Consider the following 25,086-nt stretch of genomic DNA (forward strand, 5'->3'; position numbering starts at 1 on the left):
GAAAGCCACTATTTTAGGGAAAGAGGGACAAAGGGAGAGAAGGTACAGTTAATGAACTGTGATGCAGCAAAATGAAGAAAAGATTAGTAAAGAATGGGGAAGAGCCTTATGTCCCTCCTTGCCACTGACCTAAATGAAGGAGCAATACAGGAAGCAAATACAATTTCCCTGAGCTCCTCAGAAGAAGAATACCCAAGATCTCAGAGAAACGAACAGAGCATGATGTGTCACAGCCCAGCCCCAAAGTTTTGGAGGAATGGCCTACAGCTTGTGATCAAATCTGCCCAGAGAATGTAATTAGGCAGAATTTAATTGCTCAGTTGTGCCTGAAATGGAGCCAGATCTTTGTTTACATCGTTGGTGTGCATGGATCCCAACCATATATTGTATGGTGAGCAAGAGAGGAAGCCATCTGAGACCACTCTGCAATGGAGACTCAGGCCTGCAGGAGCCGTTGGTCCCTTTGTCTCTGTCTCTCCAGCTGGCGCACAAAAGCATTTCCCAAGGCACTGCATCCATCACACTAATGCTTAGCTGGAGCTTGTCTCCCATGCTCAGGATTCATCAGCCCAGCCAGACCAAGAAGAAAATGGGGAGAGAGAGCGAGAACGAGAGAGAGCGAGAGAGAGAGAGAGAGAGAGAGAGAGCGAGAGAGAGCGAGAGAGAGCGAGAGAGAGCGAGAGAGAGCGAGAGAGAGCGAGAGAGAGCGAGAGATCCTTGTTGCAGGAAAGCAACAGTAAAGAAGAAATCCTCTTGTCACTACCCTACAGCATTTAAGAACATTTGCAAACACCTACTCTTCAGCTAAGATGCCCTTCTGTTACCATTCACTTACATTTTTGCACATCCAAAATGATTTCCCCATTAATAGTTACCATTTATATAGCACTTTAAGATTTGCAAGGCACTTTACATGTTATTTGATTTCCTTAACAACCTTATGAAACAGGTGCTATTATAATTTCATTTTACAGCTGAGGAAACTGAGGCAAAGAATTTACCAAAGGTCACCCAGCTAGTAAATGCAGAATTGGAACTAAAGTCTTCCTAACTCCAAATTCCATAATGCTTCATACCTCACTTCTGGGATCCTTCTTCTAAGCAAAGCTGGGAAGAATCCAGCTGTCCTCTCCACCACTTTTCCATTTGGCACAGAAACTGAAGATGTAAGGCCTGCTCCTCTACCTCTCTTCGGAGAATCCTTCTAGAAGAGAAATTAATGTCTCCTCTGTTCTCTTGGATTTATACCTGCCTTTCTTCTGAACAGAATCCCATAAAGTAGAATGGGAGATAACAATATATTTCTCAGTTCTTTGTTTTTAGGAGCTTGAGATCTACAAGGCAGAACTTTTATCAAGTCTGGTTAGAGCTTCAGAAAACAACAGAACTTGGCAGCTCTGGGGCTGAGCAGAACCATAGGGTGTAAGGTAAAGAACTCTAGACTAGAATGCAAGGATATCTGGGTTCCAGTTCCAACTTGGCCTCCAACTCAGCACGTAACTTTCATTGGGTCATTTTTTTCCCTTCCTAGTCCTTAGCTTACCTCATCTCTAAAATGAGGGGTTTGGATTAGATGATCTCGGAGTGCCTTCTGAACTGTGATAATATGTCTAAAATAGAAATGAGACAATTTTTGTGGGGGTTGGAAGAGAGAGGAGATGGGGTATTTGCTGGAAGCATCTACTCTTAAGTGGCTAGGAAAATCTGGGAGTTGTTTCTCCACCTGAAGAGCTGAACAAATATCCTTGATTCAACCTTATGGAATGGAGACAGGGAGAGGGAAAAAAAGAAGTGTAGGAGAGAAGATAAAAGGAAAGAGCAAAAGGGAGAATATGGAAAGAAGGAGAATAATAACTCAGATTTTTACTTTAGGATTTACAAAATGCTATTCTCATGACAGGAGCTTCTAGGTGGCCTAGTGGATAGAGCACTGAGCTTGGAATCAGGAAGACTCATCTTCATCTGTTCTAATCCAGCCTCTGACACTTACTAGCTATATGACCCTAGGCAAGCCATTTAACCTTTTTCCTCATCTACAAAATGAACTGGAGAAGGAAATGGAAAACCACTGCAGTATCTTTGCCAAGAAAATTCCAAAATGGGGCCACAAAGAATTGAACATGCCTGAAACAACAACAAAATTCTCCAAAGAACATTATGAAGTAGCACCAGAGATTAAGAGTTGAAAGGGACCTTTAGAATCATCTAAATCAACCTCATTTTATGATCAAAAAGCTGAACCAGAAAGATTAAGTCACTTTGCTAAAGGTCACGCAAAAGTAGTAACAGAGGTAAGATTTGAACCCGGGTTACATGACTCCAAACCCAGTGTTCTTTCTATTATGCCACCATAAGGGGAAATGTTATGATCTCCATTTTACAGTGAGGAAACTGAGGTTCTCAGAACTTAAGAGACTTGTCCATGGTCACACAGGGATAGGACTTGAAAGGAAAGGAAAAGGAAGGGGTAGGTAGCATTAGAAGAAGGATTGGGGCAGGAGGGGCAGGGAGCACAGAAGAGATAGATGACGAAGAGAGGGGATTGGGAGATATTAGGGAGTGAAAGAAATGCCGGAAGACCAAGATGGAGTCCAACTTCAGATAACGTGAAATGAGCATGGGCTGCTGGGAAGAGCAGTCAGAAATGGAGGGAGTCATCCTGAAGTAAAGTAGTCTCTGATTATCAGGGCTTTTGTTCAAGAACCTTGGTGTGATGGTTGACAAAAACCCCTGAGGCAAAAATTGCTTGAGTTGCTGCCTAATTCCTCTGCTTGTAACACCAGCAGCTGTGTCCAGGAAGGACTGGATCATTCCCTGCTGAGCTGTCGCAGGAATTCTGCTCTTCTATTGGGCACTGTGCCCCCAAGGTTGCAAGATTCATAGAACTCTTGGTCCTGGGCTCAGTGCCTGCCCTTGAAGAGAATTAGAATCAGACATGAATATCCCTCTCACCCCTGAGGAAAGAGCCTGTCCCCAGCTCACGTTTCAGAAGGTTTAGGGATATAGAAGGGGGAAAGATCAACAAGTGCCAGAAATTAGAAAATGCACTGGGACTGAGGAGCAAATTCCTCCTAGGAAGAGGAACAATAAATTCATTGAGACACAAGTGAACCTAAAGCCAAAGGCCAGGACAGGTAAGTACCAGCATTTCTTAATAGTACCAGTATCTCAAAGTTTAAGATGGAAGTGGGTAGCCATTTTCAGAAGTCTGAGTCCTTTGCACGTAAGCTTCAAAGCCAATACCAAACTAGGAAACAAGACAGAGAGTTTCAGAGAAATTCTATGTCGGACTAAACCTGCCTCCCAAAAACTTTGACCTTTTATGTCCCCTCACCTGTATTCATGCGCCGGCATGGTTATAAACCAAGTCCTCCATGCCTATAGAGGCATAGGCTCAGATACTATTCCTGTCCCTGATATCTTCCTCTAGTCCATGAGGACATAGTTGGCTGAGGGAAAAAAGCCCCTATAAATTTGGGGGCAAATGTATTATGTACTCACTCTTATACCATCTCCTTGGACCAATATCTCTACTAGTCCACTAGATATTGGAAGAAGCCCTATAACCTCCATGAGTCAAGTATTTCCTGAACACTTCCTGCCAATCCATGATTAGTAGTGGGCAAAGACTAGCTCAGGTCAAGATCTTCAGTTCAGTCATTTTTCAGTCATGTCCAACTCTTGGTGACCCTATTTGGTGTTTTCTTGGCAAAGATACTGGAACAATTTGAAATTTCCTTCTCCAGCTCATTTTACAGGTGAAGAAACTGAGGCAAACAGGGTGAAGTGACTTGCCCAGGGTCACATAGCTAGTAAGTATATGAGGCTACATTTGAAATCAGGAAGATGAGTTTTCCAGACTTCAGGCCCTGCACTCTATCCACTGTGCCACCTAGCTGCCCTTAGGTCAAGATCTAAGTAAAAATTAATAAAAGAGAGGATAGGCATAAATGAAACGAGGTAACTCTAACCAATTAATACTTGAGGTATGGGCAAGGAAGCTGTCACCCTTTCTACCAATTTCTAGCAAAACACCTAGGTACCCTCTCTCTAGCACACCGATACCCCAGAAATGCTACCTTGGGTACAAGGAACTGTGCAGGTCCATATGCATTCATAATTGCAGCTCATAAGCCCCCACAAGTGTCTTTATTTTTACTAGTCAGCCAGAAGACAGTTCAAAGCAAAGACATTTAATGAAATGGTATAATAAGAAACAATAGAACATCTCTCCCATAAATTTGAGGCATAGCCTTCCACAAATACACATACACACACATACACCATCAACAGAAAGAGGAGTTATACACAGAAATCTCACATTGAAGTACATATATAGGGTATAGGTGTGGTCAGCACACATATGTGAAGAAGCATAGATAGAAAATATGTGAATAGGAACACATAAAAAGAATACATATGGCCAGGAAACGTATGTAAAGAAAAAATACCAACAGCCCATGTGAACAAGAGCATATGTGGAAAACATATTCTGGGGATATACATGGCCAGTATTCAAATGACCAGGGCAACACATACCTCCAGTTCTGTGAAGTTGCCAATCTCCTCTACTGACATCACATTGTTCTCTACTGCTCTCTGCTGGGTATTGGATCTCCATGCTTCCTGGGATGCCCAGACTCTACTGGGCCCAACATGTCTGTGCAGAGCATTTAGTTTTTGCTGCTCTAATGGTTAACAAAATTCTCTGCTATCAGCTTCTTGGCTTCATCTCTTCAAGGCCACCTGCTGGCTATTTTAGCTAAAATTTTCTAGGCCACAGTAACTAAAAAACCTCTCCTTGATTAGGGAAGACAAATAGCTCTTTAGTCCTAGCCAGGTTATAAGTCCCCACCCTCAACTAAGGGCCAGTCAAACAAAATCAGGCAACAGTGCCCCCAAGCTAAGAATAAATCTATTTTTTGGACATAGTACTGTTGTGTTGACATGAAGTCCACTGTCCCAGACAACTATCTATCTTAAGGTTATAAAATCCTTGCAGTTTCTAATTAACCACTGCTGGGAGAGAAAGAGAGAGAGAGAGAGAGAGAGAGAGAGAGAGAGAGAGAGAGAGAGAGAGAGAGAGAGAGAGAGAGGGAGAGAGAGAGAGAGAGAGGAGAGAGAGAGAGGGAGTGGTGAGAGAGAGAGAGGGAGAGGAGAGAGAGAGAGAGAGAGAGAGGGAGAGGGAGAGAGAGAGAGAGGAGAGGCAGAGAGAGAGAGAGAGAGAGAGAGGAGAGGCAGAGAGAGAGAGAGAGAGAGAGAGAGAGAGAGAGAGAGGAGTTATGTAGAAGTTGGATTGCAAACCCTACTTTGTTCTCAAGAGCTTCTCAGAATTGGCAAGGAAAAATAAAACCAATCTGACCCAGCACAAAAGCTAACCTAAGAGGTCAAAGTGATTATCCTCCATCCTTCTGACTGATATTTCTGACTTCCATGCAAATGGGACCAGCAACAAACCTGCCAAGCTTTGAGCTACCCTAGACTAGGAAGCCAGATATGTCACAGGTACGGAGGTTTTAGAATAACCAGACCTGGTTCCCTGTGCTCAATGTACCAAGAAGCACAGTGATAGTTAGTTGGTCCTGTACAGTACTTTGGCTTTTTGTAAGAGAATGATGATTGCACAGGATGAGTGCAAGGGAAAAAAAGAGAACAAAACAAGGGTTTCATTTGTATGTCATCTGATTTATAAGAAAAGTTCCAAAGTAGGAATGAGAACAGCTTCTTTTGGTAGGTAACAGCTCCTCATCCTTTTGGTAAGAAATACAGCACCAGATGCAGTATTCTAAGGTATAGTTTACACATTCCATCTGCCCATCCCAGAGATGGTAATATGCCATACTATTAGTGAGATCCAGAAATTGGGAAGGAAAATGAAACAAAATGTAGGCTCCAACTGACAATAATGTGAGAAGACAGGCTATGGAGTCAGAAAATTCCCTTTAGGCAGAGATGGACAACCTTGGCTATAGTGGAAAGTCTAACAGGGAAAGAAGTGGATCATCTTGGTCAGATTGTCCAGCATCACCCAAGTGGCACCATATCCCTTTGACAAAGACAAGTCAACCATTGAATTAATCAATCAATGAGTATTTGTTAAGCATCTGCCAAGTCTGTGATAAAATCTAATAGTACTATTCCTCAGGGATGGGCTATGTGGGAAATTGGCAAGTAGTATAACAAGCCTGCTGTCTACCCCCACAATGTCCTTGGCCTGAGCACATACTGCATATAACTGAGCATATGAGCCAGCATCATGTTCCAGTAAAGACAACCAAAAGCTTCAGATGTCTATGTGCAAAGCCCTAAATAGTCATCATGACCCACTACTTGGTTTATATAGGAGAAATGAAGTATTGTCCATCTAGCTTCACAGGCAAAAATGAAGGACCCCATCCAAGACCGACCTCCCCCCAAGGTGTGGGCATTGTGCCTATTTGAAGAATGGACAACTGGACTGGACTTTAAGAACCTTACATTTGTTGCTGGTCAATGAACTCTAATATATCAGACTGAGGTTTAGTGACTATGAAGGCCTATAGTCCACAGAAGTACTTGATAAGTACTAGTTCAGGTTTCTGTGACAGGACAGTATATCTCCAAACTTTATATGATAACCAGAAATGTGGATGACAGTGAGGCTGAGTATTTTCTATATCAGTTAATTTATCAGAGAACTAGACACAAGGCTGGAGCCTGGCAGAAGTGGGCCTCATAGAAAAACAATTCCCATGAATACTTCATGTGTCTTCTCCACAAGGAACTTAGGTTTTTGTTTTTTGATTTTTTTCTCTCCATCAACACCTAACACAATGTCTTCCATTTAGCAGTCACTCAGTAAATAGCATTTGATGAACGAATAGGTGAACCAGTGAATAGCATAAAATCATAAATGCATATACCTTTACGTATTCATAATTAAGCATTATATTCCATAGTACAGACTCTGCTGTAGGAATTTAGAGAACTGGACAATTCATGAGGGCAGAAGTATTTCAAAAAAAAAACCATGGAGGAGGTATGATGAGCTGGGCTAAGAAGGATAGATAGAGTTTGCAAAGAAGGAAGGGAAAGATAGTATTTTGCACAAGGGGAACAAGATGATTGAAGACATAGTATCTGGTACATTTATGAGATAGTGGAGAGAATGCCCGGCACTTAGCACAATGCCTGGCACATAGTAGGTGTTCAGTAATTGAACTGAATATCCTTAATAAGCAGAAGATTCATGATGGAAAATGATAGAAGATTCAGTTGGGCAGATTAAGTGGATTAAATTATGGAGGGCTTTGAAAGTCAGACAGAGGAATTTAGACTTGATTGAAGAGAAATAAGGTTTTTCATCAAGAGAATGACCTAATGAAATCTTGGTTTGAGGAAAATTTGTCTAGCCCGATGGATTGGAGGGAATAAGAATACAATCCTAGAAACTGTTTCAACAGTTCAAGCACAGGAAATTAAGGACTGGGCTGTGGGGTACCAACAGAACTTTGGAGGAAAGGAGAAATACGACCAACCTCCTCTTTCAGTCTTGGAGGCTGTAGCGCCATGGGATGCAAAGGGTCTTCTGTCCCTGTAACCCCACTATTTTAGCCAAAATTGAGCCCAGCCTGTGGCTCACTCATACCCTCTTCATGTTTCTAATTATCATTACTTCTCTTACATTATGGGATTCCCTTCAGAGAAAAGACCACAGGAGTTTCTCTGAGAGGGGTAGATGTGGTACTATAGAGTGCTGAAGTTGGAGTCAGGAAGACTTGGGGTTCATATCACAACCAATCAATCCACAAATATGCATTAAGTGATCACGATGTGCCTGGCCCTCTGTTAAATAGTGGGAATACAAAGGCATAGATAGAATAGGCCCTGGCCTCTAGAAGCTTGCATTCTATCAGCAGAAACAACTTGTGCACATATGTCTCACCTTCAGAAGGAGCTCCTGAGCAAGGGCAGAGGCCTTCCAACCCCAAGAGCTAATAGCTTCTTTAGTCACTCAGAGCCTTTTGGAGCTAGACCTGCAAAGTATCCTCCATGGGGGAAGTTCTCCCTCCTCCCTGAGGCTAAGCTGTATAGTCTGTGGAAAGCAGAAAGAAAGCCAAAGCCTCTCTGACTGAAAGGGCTGTTTTCCGTTCAGCTCAGAGAGCCCTGCTACCTGTACTTGACATCTACATGGTACAACTATTGAACTCAGGTACCTCTGTACCTCGTGCATACAAGTCAAGGCTCATGGAAAAAGGCACAAGCATGCTCTGCATCCAACTTAGACTGAGCAAATTTGCCTGTGCCCAAAAAAATTCCTCCCTCTCTCTCTCCCTCCTTCCCTGTCTCCAATAACCAAGCAGGATCAATATTAATGACCATAAAAATTTATAGGAACATTTTAGATAACACAGACAAGAAAGTGATATAATTAGAGAAACCGAGACTCTTCCAACCATCCATCAGCGACTTGTTTGGAAGACAAAGACAGCAAATGAAAAAGCAGGGAGTTGAGGGAAGAGAAAAGGGGTTGACTGATAATGGGAGACTGCTTCTCCTTAGATGGAGAAGGAACAAGAAGGAGTTGTTTTCCAAGCTGAGGACACACTGCCCTGGGGAACATGTCACTGCTGCTTCCATTCTTCCCATCTTGTGATTTGTTAGCAACGTTGTTCTGAACATGTGAGTACAACTGTACTTCAGCTCTCTATGACTTCTCCCTAAATGGCTTCTCCTTTTCAGAAATCCATCCAAAAGAAAAGGCAGCACTATGGGAATTTGGGAAATATTGAAAAAGCATTCAACCAATGGATACTTTTCCCAAGCATTTCCATGGTTTTTCCTACATGTCTGTAGGTGGAGCCAAACCTGTGATAAACGAGTATATACAGAGTAAATACAAATTAAGTAGAAGGTCATTGGGGAGGACTAGCAGCTGGAATATTCAGGAAGGGGTTCATATAGAAGATGGCACTTGGGCTGAGTTGAAGAGCCACTGTGAGGCAGAGGTGAGGAGAAAATTCCAGATGCGGAAGACAGCCAGGGCAAAAGCACATAGATGGCAGAAGGAGTATCATGTGTGAGAAATAGCAAGATTAGCTGGACAAGCAGAGTGAAGAAAAAGGGGGGAAATGTTTAATAATTTTGGAAAAGTAGATTGGGATCAGGTTGCATAGTACTTGGAATTACAAATGGAAGAGTTTATATTTGATTCTAGAGGTAACAGGGAGCCACTGAAGTTTATTGAGTAGAGAAGTAACATAGTCACATTGGATAGATACAGAAAAGAGGGAGACTGAAGGCAGGAAGTTATTGCAACAGTCCAACAAAGGTGGTGAGAACTTGAACTACTGTGGGAATAGAGAGAAGCAGACGGAAGTAAGAGATGTTGTGGAGGTAGAAATTACAAGATTTGGCAAATAATTGGATATGTAGGGTAAAGAGAAGAATCACAAATAAAGCTGAGATCGTGAACATAGACAACTAGAAAGACAGTGTCCTTGATAGAAAAAAGGGGGTGAGGGGAGTTCAGAAGGGAGAAGGGGTAGGAGGAAAAGACAATGATCTTAACTTTAGGATAAATTGAGTCTGAAATGCCTATGAGACATCTAGCTTGAAATGTTGTACAATAAGCAGTTGGTGATGGGAGATAGTGGCTCAGGAAGAGAGACTAAGGGTGAATATATAGATTTACTAATCATCTACATAGACATGATCATTAAACTCACAGAACCTGATGAAGTCAACAAGTGACAGCAGGTGTATTGAGAGGAAGGGGAGGTAGAGAGGGAGAGAGAGTGAGAGTGAGAGAGAGAGAGAGAGAGAGAGAGAGAGAGAGAGAGAGAGAGAGAGAGAGAGAGAGAGAGAGAGAGAGGGAAAGGCGACCCACTGTGAAACACTTACTAGCTTTGTAATCATAGGTAAGGCACTTACGTTCCTTGTACTTCACTGTCCTCATCTGTAAATGGTTTCAGAGAAACTGAACTCAAATGAACCAAGGCAGAAAGAAGTAAACAGAACCAGGAGAACAATGTTTATATAGTAAAGACAAACACCTTTGAAACACTTAAGGATTTTGATCAACGCAATGCTCAATCATGATTCCAGAGAAGTCATAATGGAATATGCTACCCAACTCCTAACAAAGAGGTGATTCACTCAAGGTGCAAAATGAGCTATGTATTATTGGAAACGGCCAGTAGAGGAATTTGTTTTGTTTGATCATACGTATTTGTCACAAGGATTTTGTTTTGCTTCTTTTTGTTTAGTGGTGGGTAGGGAGGTAGAAGGGAGAGAAAGTAAATGCTTATTAATTGGAAAAAATAAAATAATTTTAGAAAAAAAAGTTGGTGTAACAATTGGTGTAAGCCTACTCCATAGGCTTATGAGGCTTAAATGAGATAATATATACAAATACTATATAAATGGCTATTATTCTTGTCATCATTATTAGTCACCCCATGCCTCTTGGTGATAATGGCATACTAGGCTCTTAGAAAATTTAAAAGAGAAATATTATCAGAGAACATAAAGTGGGATTCATAGCAATAGGAGAGAAGGTACGACTAGTAACGGTAACAGACAAAAAGTCTAATAGTTTCATTAGTAATGAAGCTCTTAGACCACCAGACCAGGACATGCATCATATCTCATCTAGCTCTCCACCCCCACCATCCTGCCATTCACATTTCATCATTTCTCCCCATCTAGAATAGCACTACAAGGTCCAAATGCCAGAAAATCTCCTTAGCCCTTGAGGGAGCTGACCTACTAAGCTTTAGAAGTCCCACCCTAGGCCAAGCTATTTTGATTGGTGTGTAAATGAGCACAAAACCAATAAGCCAACCATGTCTAAACCAGACTGGCAGACTAGACTTACCACCACATAAATACCTTCCATCTCCCTTTCTTACTTCTTCCCAACCCTTTCTCACTCTTATCAAGAGCTCACCAATCAAATCAATACTAAATATTACCATTGTTCCCAGAAAGGATATTTGAATTGACTGCCCTATGACTCTATGTCCCTATGACTCCCCAGACAATCCCATCCCTGGCTGCTATATTCATGTGTGGTCCCCACGTGGGCCTTGTTCCCCATTATTGACAGAGCTAAACTGAAAGGCACGCCCAAGGTCAATAAAGTGGGGACACTTTGTCCCTGTGCTCAACTGAGGAGCCAATCACTTTCCCAAGTTAGACAGATGAGTCACAGTGTCCACTTGAGTTCCTTCCTCTTAGTGGTGGCCTGTATGTTGTTAAAATCACATTTAAAAAAAAATCCATAGACAGCATTATGCAGTATTATGCAGGTGTTCCACTGCCACCCTTCCCTAATAACTGGATAGAGTCACTTCAAGTCGGATGAATTAGGGAGTAAATGGAATAGGTCAATGAACAGAGTTGGAGTCTGCTGGCCCATTCTCTTACCAGGACAGCATCATCAAACACTGAAATACCGCTATGCATATACACTCCCCTTCCTCTTCCTACTCTTCCTCCTCCTCCTCTTTTCATATGACGTCACACAGATCACTGAACATTAGAATTGGAAGGGACCATTAAAGTCATCTAATCCAACTCCTTCATTTTACAAAGGAGAAAACTGAGGCCAGGAGAAGAAAAGTGATTTTTCCCAAGTCACAGAGTTATGGATACACATTATAATGACCAAGCTTGGCCATGGAGAGGAGTCAAGAAAATTTATCTCCCTCTCTTCTTTGCAGAAGTAAGAGAATAAGGTGTATCAAACACTGCATGTGCATCAGACTAAGTTAATGTATTGGTTAGTTTTCTGACCTTGGTTTTTTTTTTCCTTTCTTGTTATTCATTATTACAAGAAATAGCTCACCGTACAGGGTAGGGAGAAGGATATATTGAGAAATTAAAGTGGTGTAAAAACAAAAGACATCAATAAAATTTTGGTTTAAAAAAAATTAGTACTAGAACCCAGGTCTCCCAATTCTCAGTTCAGTGTTCATTCCATTACACTACATTCTTTTTTGTGTAGCTTTTATTTTAGTTTACTTTTTAAAACTGATAATCATTTTCCCTCCTCCTCCTCCAACCATGGGGGGAAAAATAAAAAAAAAACCATGTAACAGATATGAATATTCAAGTAAAACTAATTCCCTGAATTGGCCATGTCCAGAAATATATGTTTTAATCTGTATCTCAAATACATTACATCTCTGACAGGAGGTTGGTAATATGTTTCACCATGAGTCCTCTGGAATAGTGGTTGGTCATTGCCTTGATCAGAGTTCTTAAGCTTTTCATAGTTGTTTCCATTCACAGTGTTGTTATTTAAATTGGTCTCCTGGTTCTGCATCATTTCAAATAAATTTTGGTTTTTTCTGAAACCATTCTCTTCATCATTTTCATTTCTTTACAGTAGTATTCCATTATACTCATATACCATAGTTTGTTCAACCATTCTCCAATTGACAGGCCACCTCCTTAATTTCCACTTCTTTGCCACTACAAAAAGATTATATATGCATGTATATGTAAGTGTATATATACACACATATATACATACATGTGTACATGTATGTATGTGTATTTATACACATACATAAAATATGTATGTGTAGATAGATAGGTCATTGTGCGGTGTTCTTGGTTCTTTTAAGGGGAAGAGAAATTAGATAGAGAGATAGATAGATAGACAGATAGATAGTGATTGAGATAGAGATACAGACACATATTTTTTGCATAACCATTCCTCATCTCTCCTACCATCCCCTAGGCTTTACGTGCCAGTAACAACCAATAAGTCAGAGTCCTACCACATGCAGGTGAGGGTAGAACAAATCTTTGCTCAAAAGTGCTAACATAAGATATATTCTTGTTGAGAGACAATATAGCACAGCAAGAAGCATAGTAGCCAAGAAGTCAAGAGATCTAGATTCTAGCTCTGGCTTTATGTCTAATGTATAATCTTGCACCACTCACTTCCCTTCTCTGAGCTGCAGTTTCCTTCTCTATAAAATGTGAGGATCAAATTAGATGATAAATAGAAGAAATAGAAGAGATCAAACTAGATGAAAAATCACCATAAATAAGGCACTGAAATTAAGAGGGACTGGGAAAATTTTCCTGTAGAAGGTAGCAATAAGTCGAGAGGGCATTGGGGACAGCCAATGAAAATGCCCAGAGATGGAGATGGAGTGTCTTGTTCAAGAAACAGCAAGGAAACCAGTGTCATTGAACCAAAAATACATGGTGGGGTATAATATGTGAGAAAACTGGAATGGGGTGGGGAATAGCACAAGGCTAAGTCATGAAGGGCTTTGAATGCCAAACAGAGGACTTTGTATTTGACCATAGAGATGATAGGGAGTTTACTGAGTAGCAAGGGGATATGGTCAGACTTGTGCTGGCAGCTAAATGGAAAATAGATGGGACTGAAGAGAGACTTGTGGCAGATAGATCAACCAGAAGGTTATTATGATAGTTTGGGCACAAGGAGTTGAGGGCCTGCACTAGGTTGGTGATAGTATCAGAGGAGAGAAGGAGTACATTCGAGAGATATTGCAATGGTGAAATTGATAGGCTGTGGCTACAGACTGGCCATAGGGAGTGATAGTGAGGAGTAAAAGATAATACCTAGGTTTGCAAGCTTGAGGGACTGGGAAGATACTGGTGCCCTCAACAGTAATAGGGAAAGGTGGGGGAGGGAATAAGGAGAAAGATAATGAGTTCCGTTTTGGGCATGTTGAATTTAAGATGTCTACAAGACATCCAGTTCAAGATATATAATAGGCAGTTGGAGATGTGAGACTGGAAGTCAGCACAGAGGTTAGGGCTGGATAAATAGATTTGAGAATCATCAGCATAGAGATAATTGAATCCAGGAGAGTTGATGAGATTACCAAGTGAAATAGTATAGAGGGAGAAGAGAATAGGGCTCAGGACAGAGCCCTGTGGGAAACCCACAGTTAGCAGGCATGACTTAGATGACAATCCAGCAAAGGGGACGGAGGAGTGGTGAGAGAAGTGAGAGAACTAAGACAGTAGAGTCCTAAAAACCTAGAAAGAAGAGAGTATCAAGATAAAGAAGGTGATCAACAGTGTCACAGGGTGCAGAAAAGCCAAGAGGCATGAAAATTGAGAAAAGGCCATGGGGATTTGGAGAGAGCAGTTGTGAACTGCATATGAACATCCCTATAGATTAAGTGTAAAAGACTTTGATTGTTCTCTCTCTTTGGGAAGTATCAACACACCCACTGACACCTCCTTGAGACCTTAAGATTACAGATCTAGAGATATAAAGGACCTCAGAGGTCATCCATTCCAATCCCCTAATTTTGCAGATGGGGAAACTGAGGCCCAGAGAGAGAAGTGATTTGCCTAAGTTCACACAAATTGTAAGCAGCAAAGCCCAGGTCTTCTAACTTCAAATCTAGTGGTCCATCCACTATAACATGCTGCCTCTAACTAAAGACATCTTACTGATGAATTAGGAGAGAACCCTGAGCAATGGCGATTATCTACACATTCATACACCACTGATGGTAAGCGATTGAATCTCAACGTTGATATCAATTCATTTGCTTTAGGCTATTATAGATTTGAGCCACTAGGCCATAAAAAGGAGGTAGACCAATCAGAGTATGTTTGGAAGAATATCAAGAGTGAGCTGAGCAGAGAAAAGGCCAGAGGTTGTAGAGGCGAGGGGAATGGGGGTGGGGAGGAGTAGAGAGAGGAGGTAGAAATGGGAAACCTGCCTTTCCATAAAGTCTGTAAAATTAAGAGGCTGAACTAGTTCATCTCTGCGGTCCCTATCAGCTCTAAATCTATTATCCTATACCCACCAGGGATCACCCCAATCTCAGCTCCAGAGACGGTACCCTTAGAGATGCAGTAGATAAGCCTCAATCCCTAGAGGTAATGGCAGTGGAAAAGGGAATCATGTTGCTAAGCAGTGGAATTTTTGGAAGCCCCAGACTTCTAAAGGTATGTTAAAAGTTTGTAGGCCAAGGACAGAGCTCTGATCCTCCACTTAGAAGAGCAAAAGAGATGGAAGAATCAGGCAGGTTAGCAAAATCTGGATTTTGCCCTCTCCTGCAACTATAAATTGTTTGGGGAGTACAGTTCCAGTAGGAAAAGGATTGCCTCTTCTCCAAACTTAAATTCACTTCCATTCTGGGGAGGTTTCCAAAACCTAAAGATAGCACTATAAGTTTAAAGTTTATAAGTCCCAGGGATGGAAAAAGAAACTCATATACTAAAGAATATGAGAGATTGCCTCTCTAATAATTCCAGATTTAGTTCCTTTATGGAGAAGATTGTTAATCTTATAGTAAGGCTATAAGGCTCTAAAGCCTATAAAGTTCTCTAGGATGGAAAGTAGGATTGAATTGAAGGAAAGAGATTATATTGATTACTATGGGTTCTTTTTATCCCTCACATTCTTTCACTTTTATAAGTACTGTTTTCTGCATTCTTCTTGTGAGGTGAAATAAAAGCTACCTTGTTACCTTAAGTGCTTGCATAGAAACTAGAGTTGGCATGTAGAAGAGGGTTAGACTCATCCAACTAGGTTCCAGAGGGCAAAACAAGGAGAAGTGAGTAGAAATTGTAGAGAGGCACATTTGGGTTCAATATGAAGAAAACTTCTTGACTACTGGAATTCTCCAAAATTGGAACAGGCTTACTATCGTGGGATGTCACAGGTTACCATTACTTAAGTCTTCCATCAGTGCCTAGTCGACCGCTTGTCAAGGTAGAGGGAATTTTTATCAATGATTTGGGTAAAGGCAGAGATGGCATTCTCAGCAAATTTTCAGATGACACAAAGCTGGGCAGGATAGCTAAGCCACTGAATAATGGAAACAATATCCGAAAAGCTCTTGACGGGTAGACCATTGGACTAAATTTTATAAAATGAAATTCTATGTTAACCTAAGATCCATGAACTGTTTTTAAATACATAATTTTATAACTGCCTTTTAATATAATTGGTTTCTTCTGCTATCCTGTGTAGTTTGTTTTATGCATTTAAAAGTATCGGTTTAGGAAGTGATCCATAGACTTCACCAGACTGCCAAAGGGCTTCATGACACACAAAAGGTTAAGAATCCCTTTTCTGTTGGGTTAAAAGAAAAATCTTACATTGGGACTCAAAAGCAATTTCACAAGTACAAAATGGAGAAAGTCATGGTCAATTTGGAGTTTGTTTGGAAAAGCTCTGAGCAATTTCAATGGATTGTAAGCTCAGTACAAGTGTCACTGACACAGTACCTCCTCCACTCTCCACCTAAAAAAAAAAAAAAAACAAAACCTAATGCAGACTTAAGAAACAGTAAGACAGTTATAGCTTCCAAACGTAAGAAGGTGTTTCTTCCTTTGGACTTTGCCCTGGTGAGACCACATCTGATGTATTGTATTCAGCTCTGTCTGCAATAATTTAAGGACATCAATAAACTTCAAAAAATCTGGTCGAGGCTAACCAGGATGGTAAAGGGCCTTGAGTCCATGACTTAAGAGAATAAGTTGAAGGAATTGAGCATGGAAAATGTTTAGCATGAGCAGCTAGGTGGCACAGTGGATAGAACTCGGGACCTGGAGGAACAACAACAATAGGTATATTACAGCGGAAATTCCTTTGAGACGTGCATTAGTTTAGATAACCCCTGGAGTCCCTTCCTATTCTAAAACTCTGTTATTCCTATTCAATCACAGGTTAGACAAGATCACCTTCCAAGTCTGAGATTGTGGGAATCTAAGGATGAGTAATGTTTCATTTCGGGATACATGATGAAGATCAAATTCAGGTCCTCAAGACTACATGTTCTAGAGTTTTCCGTCAATCGACTCATATATTTATTGAGGCCTACTATTCCTCATGACAAAGCCTACTGTGGCCTATCTATAAGCAGCCGAGGTTTTAGCAAAGTGTGACTCTTTCTTTGTAAAAGAAATCAAATGACACATATAAAGGGCTTTGCAAAATCTTAAAGTACTATAAATGTTGGGTAGAATAAAAGTAGCATCTACTTTATGACCTTGGGCAAATCCCTTACCCTCTGTCAGGGCCAGTTTCTTCATCTGTAAAATGAGGAGGTTGGACCAGATGTACACTGAAAACTCTTCCAGGGTTAAAGCCTATGATCCTATGATCAATAGTTGCTCCAAAAGGGTAAGCCCAGCTGATGATTTCATTAATTCAACTCCCTAAGGGAATGTGAAGTCCAATTGATGTTGGCTCAAACAAAACAGCTTCAACGAGCTGGAAAAGAAAGCTTGATTTCAGGTTCCTAAGCAATTGTCATTGGAAACAAAAATAAGAAGTTTGAAAGGGAGGGGAACCAAGCACCCAATCCTTAGAAAACTCTCAGAAACCAGGCCTCCTGATTCATTTCCCCACCAAGTAGCAAAATAGCCCAGCAATCATCATAAACCTGACACTTTCTCTACCCTGGACTAGGAAATTACAAGCAATTTTCCAAGGCTGCTGATGCCTGGTTTAGCCCTCCAATTTCAGATTTGGTTTTCAGAGGGAGCTGAAAGTCAGGATGTAAACAAGATGCAAACAAGAAACCAGTTTATTTGTTTATTTTCAAAGGAGTCTGGTCGACTGGTTAGTTGCTCGTTTGCTTCTCAGAGATGTTGGTTTGGGAGTGAGACAAGGAGAGCAGGCCATGCCTGATGAGAGTATAAAAATGTAATACAAAGAAGGGCAGAATCCAACAAGAAGCTGAGAAGTATTCCCCTTCTCTATACCCCAAGTCACAGGGATTCCAAAGTTAAAATGACAGAACACATTTACCCAAAGAAGTCTATTTATGCTCAAGTATTCAAATCACATCTAAGTCAGAAAAGACCTTAGAAACCATCTAGTCTAAGCCTGAAATTTTACAGATGGAGAAATCAAGAGCAGCCATTGTCTCTCATTCATCTTTGTATCTGGATTGAATGAGATAATAAACATAAAGCATTATATAAATTTGTTATTACTAACTATCATCTCCCCTAGCATCTAGCACAGTGATCTGCTCACAGTAGCTGCTTCATTCACTAGAATTGAGACACACCCAAGGCCCTACAGCCAGTTATTGGCAGAACCAGGACCAGAATCCATTTCAGTGTTGTATCCTTTCTACTACATCTCAATACCTCCTTCCGACTCTGTTATCCGGCACCATTGGCAGGGAAAAGAAAGTGGAAAGTTCTAGGCTTGTTCTCTCCCTTCACACCTGCTTGCTCTTTTTTTCCTCCTACAGATTCTGTACTCTGGCTCTCCGCTGCAAATTACCACTTAATCGCTTTGACTTTACTCCTGTATACAAAGTCCCAGGCTGCCAAAGCACATAGGGATGGAAAGACTCATGATTTGTCCTAAGACCCCTGTGTTTATATCTTATACCACGTGTTCATTTACATGTAAATACCCAAAGAGCCACATCAGCTTCTATAGAATATAAATGATAGCTCAGAAATCAGGTCCAACATCTCCAGACTGTCCCATTGCCAACAGCCCCAGATGTCTCTCACCGAGATTACAACATGTAGTAGCATCATTCCCTCTCCCCCAAAGGATTTAGAAATGCAAAAAGCTTAGAAATCACCTAGTTCAACTCCTCTCATTTTAAAAAGACCCTTAGAAGTTAACCGATTAAAATCTTTGTGCTGGAGCCTTTACAGAATCCAGATCTCCTGACTCCCAGGGCAATGTTCTCTCCACTGAACAACACTGCCTCCCATTCCTCTTGTTTCCTGTAGCCAAATGAGACTCGCTAGGCTATTCAAGGACAAGTTGGCAGGCAGAGACTATCCAGTGTACTGCTTTTTAATAATTAATCAACAAACATTTATTAAGCTCCTACTACATGCCAGGCACTGTGTTGCCTCAAAGTATAGTAGGTAGCACATTGGACTTGGAGTCCAGAAGGTATGCATTGAAATACTGCTTGAGATACTTATAGCTGTGTGACCTCAGGCAAATCATGCACTTTCTCCGTGCTTTAGGCTTCTTTTCTATAATATGAGAATCATGATCAAATCCTGTAGGGTTGTTTTGAAGATTAAAATGAAAGCACATAGTTAATGTGTTTTGCCAACCTTTAATCCCAATATAAATGTGAGTTATTATTGTTACGGGTGAGGAAACAAGCCCAGAAAAAGTAAATTACTTTCCCATGGTCATATAGGTAGCATGTGGATGAGCTGGAATTTGAACCCAGTTACCTAACTATAAATCCAGGGCTCTTTCCTCTACACCATATACCGTGAGAACATCACCGACAATTCACGAGTTGTTCAATCAAAGAATCGTAGAGCCATAGAATGCCTAACCTGAAAAGGACCTTGGCCATTATCTGCTCCGACTCCCTTCATAGAGGAATAAGCTAAGATTCCTAAGGAAGCTTAGGCTTCCTCCTCCAATTCCTCCTAAGAGAAGTTGAATGATTAATTCAAAATCAAAGATAGTTCCAGAACCATGACTAGAACCCAGGCATCCTGACTCCCAGTACCATGTTTTTTCCACTGCACCACTCCTGCTCTTCCTGTTTCCTGAAGCCAACTGAGACCCTGCCAGGTTATTCAAGGACCAGTTGGCAGCCAGGGAACACCAGAAGGCACAGTTACTGCCTGCTCTTCTCCCAGATAGTTTTGCCTGGGGGCCAGGCTGGAGCCATGCCTCCGACAGCTGCATTGAGCCGACTTTCATCAAGAGGCTGGAGCTGATGCAGAGCACAACTCATCCTACTCCCACAGAGGTTTGTGATCTGCCTCATAGACCATAGGAGAAGGGTGTCTACAGCCTTTAACCCACAGACCGTCCCAGCAGGACAAAGGACCCAGAAGACCACTGGCCCATTCCACTTGATATGTCAAACTCACCACAATGAATGGGAAGCTGAGCATTCCCTTTAAAGAACTGCCAAAGCACAGTGGAAAGGGGACTGGACTTGAGTCAAAAAGCCAGGGTCCAAGTCCTGCCTGGGTGATTTAGTACATATCATTTCACTTCTCTGAACTATCCATAAAATAGCACAATAGTATTTCTGCTACTACTCCACAAAGGAAGTGTGGCATAGTTGGTAAAGAGATGGCCTGAAAGCATGAAAAACCTAGATTCAATCCTACCAGACACATACCAGCTATGTGACCCTAGGAAAATCATTTAACTATTCCATGTTCTAGGCAACTCTCAAATATTGTACATTAGAGAGAAAATGTTGACTCATTCAGAGAGAGGGAGTTTCTTACCCAAAAGCCAATCAGTCAACAAGCATTTATTAAGCATCTGCTATATACCAGGCACTCTGCTAAGCACTGAGGATACAAAGGAAGGCAAAAAACTACCTTTAAGGGGCTCACTGTCTAATGCAAGAGACAACAAACAAACAACTATATACAAAGAAGATATATATGGGATAAATTGGAAGTACTCTGCAGAGATAAGTCGCTAGCATCAAAGGGGAAGGGGAAAGGGTTCTTGTGAAAGGTAGGATTTAACTAGGACTAGAAGGAAGCCAGGAAAGGCAGGAGGCAGAGATAAGGATGGAGAACATTCCAGGCTGGGGTGGGGGAGGGCAGGGCAGGGAGAGTCAGTGAAAAGGCTCTCCAATCAAGTCAAGAGATGGATCATCTTATGTAAGGAGCAACCAGGAGGCCAAGGTCCCCAGTCTCAGAGTATGTGTTGAGAGAATAATGCATAAAAAGATGGAAATGTAGGAGAGGGCCTGGTTATGAAGGGCTTCAAAAGCTAAACCAAGGATTTCATATTTGAATGAAATCTCATCCCTAGCATTATCCTTACTATCTCACAAGATTATTGTAATAAATTAAACAATAGATAAATTGTTTTATATATACATATTTATATATACTATATATAAATATAATATAATAATAAATATAAATAAATATGTGTATATATATATATATATATTACTATTAAATTTCATTTTTATCAGTTAGAAGGGCTAGCCCTTGGTATGGTGATAAGGAAAACCAAGTGTATCTGCCAGCACCCCTTGTCTCCCATTTCCAAGTTCTACCATATATATCACCATTCAGATGTTAATGTATCCATTCTCTCTCCTCTTTCACATTTGGAAGCCTACTTTCAAGAAGAAAAAAAAAATCCAGTTAATTTCTTCACCCTGTGATATAGAGTTCCTCCCAGGTGAGCTAGTATTATGTTGTTGTTGAGTCATTTCAGTCCTTATATACCATTCCTTCTTCAGCTTATTTTTCAGATGAGGAAACTGAGGCAAACAGGGTAAAATGACTTGCCCAGGGTCACACAGACCGTAACCGTCTGAGGCCAGATTTGAACTCAGGAAGGTGTCTGCCTGATTCCAGGCCCAGTGCTCTTATTCACCACACCAGCTAGATGCCTAACGTTAGATTGCTCTTCAGTAAGTAGAATGTGTCACAAAAGTCTTAGTGCAGTTTTAAGCTTTAATAACTTCAGAAATTATTAATAACCACAAACTAAGCAAAAAATTTGAAAGGTTAATCATTTGCATTTTTAAATATTGATGTTTCTTAGTAAAATTCAACATAACCTCCATCTTGTGCTCTATATCCCTCTAGTCAATTTTTAAACTTTGTAAAAACTTTCCATCAGCAGCTGAGCTGTTGTTTAGTAACTGAAAGGGTGGCATTTGTAATCCTAGCTTCATCCAACACACAGAGTTGTGATGTATACATGAAAGTTTTGGCATGACCCCACAGGAGATCTGGTGACGGAGATGGCCAAGCAAAAGGACCTCCTCTAGCAACCTACCAACTCTGAGAAAGTGTCACCCAGAAACTGTGGCATATACAATGCATAATGACAGGGTGCCCCTTCTTGTTAAAATTAAAAATTATTATTCAAAAAAATATTAGGGCAGCTAAAGAGCACTGGACCTGGAGCCAGGAAGACCTGAGTTCTAATGCAGCCTCAGACACTAGCTGTATGACCCTGGGCAAGTCCCTTAACCCTGTTTGCCTCAGTTTCTTCATCTATAAAATGAGCTGGAGAAGGGTATGGCAAACCATTCCAGTGTCTTTGCTAAGAAAACGTCAAATGGGATCACAAGGAGTCAGACGATACTGAAATGACTGAACAACAACATTCAAAATTCACAAAACCAAATAAATGTAAAAGATAAAAAGATTTCCAATTATGCTTTTTGTAAAAACCTGAGCTAAGACTTTTGGAACAACTTGCATTTGTAGAATGAAGGAAGTTTATTACTTCTCTCAAGAACAGCCCTGAAGTATTAAAAATTCCCATGGGGGTTTACATTGTAATGAGGGACAAGAAAAAAGTCAAAAGGAATGAATCTGTAACTGTGGGGTTTCTGATATCCTATGGACTAGGTACTTTGACGCAATTAGAGGGTTTTTTTTTTATTATTAATATTAGGCCACTCCCACTGCTCCTGAAAAAACTTAACAGATACCATCTCCCTCAAGGCTAGGCTTCTTAAATAGTCAATTATTAATTTGTGCCAGAAACAAAAGAATAGGCCTTAGCCCTTACAAGCTCACCCTGGAGGACCCCCCACAAAACAGTGACGGATCCCTGAATGCCATTTGGTAATTCAATGCCAAGCTATTAGTAGGACAACCTGTAAAAACCAGCCTGGGTCTTTTCTTTCTAATTCCCTAAAGTGAAGAATTAGAGGCTGTCCTGTGTACGTGCCCATGCCCTATGGGGAAGATGTTTGGAGGGGGAGAGGAAAGAGCTCACGAGCCAGCACTGGCTCTTATCAGTTGGCTACAATGCTTCTTTTTTTTCTTTTTCACAGAGGAGTAAAATATTAAACTCTAGTCCACCTTCCTGTCGGCAGAGAAAGATGATTTGGTGAAAGGTTATTAGGAGGAAAATAAAACAACAACAAAGGTTATTAGGAGACTCCAGGAGCAGTCAGGGGACTGACGAATAACCCCACACTATGAGACTATTCAATCAACCAGCAATGGCTCAAAAGATTTCTCCTGAAATAAAAGTGGTGATGATGATGATGGGGATCACATTTCACATTTATGTTGTGATAAGATGTTGCATAGATAATAAAAGTAATAACTAACATTCAAATAGCATTTACTATGCGCCAGGCACTGTGCTAAGCGCTTTATAATTATCTTATTTGATCCTCACCACAATCCTGGGAGGTAGGTGTGATTATCACTCCCACTTTACAGATGAGGAAACTGAGGCAAACAGCAGGTAAGTGATTTGCCCAAAGTCACACAGCTAGGAAGTGTCTGAGGCCAAATTTGAACTCAGAAAGATGGAGTCTTCCTGACTTCAGGCCCAACACTCTATCCACTGCACCACCAACCTTATTTAACCTTTTCAACAACCCTAGGAAATAGGGAATACAGGTGTTATTAACTCCATTACACAGATACTGAAACTACTAAGACACGACTAAGAACACCCAGCTCATCTGAGCTGCAACAAACCCAAGCTATTACCTCTCCCACTACCCAGCCCAGCCAGGGATGCTTGAGGCTTCTCCCAGTTTGGGGCCAGACCTGATTTCCCAACTTTCGCTTCATAAAGAAAAGGAATTTCTTGCATTGCCAGCCTCCTCAGACACTGCCCAACATTTGCCAATAATAAACACCCACTTCCTCTCACCTGAAAAATCCAAATCCTTGCAGTCACTTGCTTGTATCTTACCATCTGTCTGCCACTCAGATCTAAGTCTGCACACACAGCTCCACATTGTCTCACCTCCTAAAGCATTTGTCCTAATATGGGAGGAAGAGACCACTGGTTGCAATTCAATTCTCCCAAGTGCAAAAGATACTGAGAAATCATGTATTCCCTCAACCCACCATCTCTTCTGCTATTCTAATGGTAATCCTGACCCTGAACAGATGCTCAAAAAGACTGACCATAGCAGTATGCCACCTGGTTTCCCAGGTGCCTCGTTGACCAAATTCAGTGGAAAGGTACCAAGTCTCAGCTATTTCCTTATCTCTGAGCTCAGAATTGCAAACTCTGGAAGCCTAATTGTTTACCCAAAAGGTACCATGACAAGAGTGACAAATGACTATGGAAATGTATATGAAGTAATACAAAGTGAAGAAAGTAAATCAAGCACGGCATACATAATGCTAATTTATTTCAAAAGACTTTGGGGATTTTATCAGTCCTCCTTCCACAGATAAAGATGACAATCCTCCCAAGAATTAACATTGGTTCCCTAGCATTACTTTTTTAGAAAAACATAGCAGGGGTTCCTAGCTTTTCTGTGTCGTGGACCCCTTCAGTAGTCTGATAAAGCCAATAGAACCTTTTTTAGAATGATGTTCTCTTCTTTTTATTAATAATTGAAGGAGATGCAAGGTTTCAGATAGAGACATTTTTTTCCCATCTAAGTTCACAATCCCCCTGAAATCTATCTATGGGGCCTGTGGGTCCTAAGGGAAGAATCTCTGCTTTACAGGTATAGCTCCCAAAAAAAGGTCCCATTCTAATGTCACATTGTGGTATAGAAGTCACTGGTTCTCAAGGAATAGGTCAGTATAACCCAGGCTCAAACAAGTTCTACCAAGCTGGGAAGGTTTTGAGCATATGCTTGAGGATGAACTAAATATACCTGTCATATGACAACCAGCCCAGCTACATGTGGAGACTCATAGCAAGAAGGTCATGCCCAAGGTTATGAATTATTTTGGTCACAACAGCTCAAAAGCACAGTCCCTTAAAATATGCAGGGATTGGGGTCTGTATCAAGGAGGAGAAGTGTTCAGAGATGAAAATATAGATCCTTAAACTATAACAAATATATACAAAGATGTCAAAGGGCAAATAGGGAGACAGAAGATAAGTTATTGGGTTAAAGTTTATTTTTCCTTACGAATGGTTCCAATTGAGTAGTCATGTTGAGGGTTTTAAATTTTTTTTTTCCCTATTGAGGGTTTTTTAATTTATATGAAAAAGTTGCTTAAACTAAAAAAAATAAAAGATACTGTACCCAAGATATTATCTTGGGAAACCCTCCAACTATTTTAATATACACATGTATATATGTGTTTTTATGTGTAAGTGTACATGTGTGCATATGTGTGTGTGTGTGTGTACATGCATGGTGGGGGGAACTAGGTAGCTCAGTGGATAGAGTGTCGGGCCTCGAGTAA

General features: G+C 40.9%; 1 pseudogene; it reads left to right on the forward strand.

The window, feature by feature from the left end:
* The window catches only part of LOC118829593, a 192,029-nt pseudogene that overhangs the window by 160,123 nt on the left and 6,820 nt on the right, over positions 1-25,086 (forward strand).

This window comes from Trichosurus vulpecula, chromosome 8, assembly GCF_011100635.1.
Source record: "Trichosurus vulpecula isolate mTriVul1 chromosome 8, mTriVul1.pri, whole genome shotgun sequence".
NCBI classification, from domain to species: domain Eukaryota; kingdom Metazoa; phylum Chordata; class Mammalia; order Diprotodontia; family Phalangeridae; genus Trichosurus; species Trichosurus vulpecula.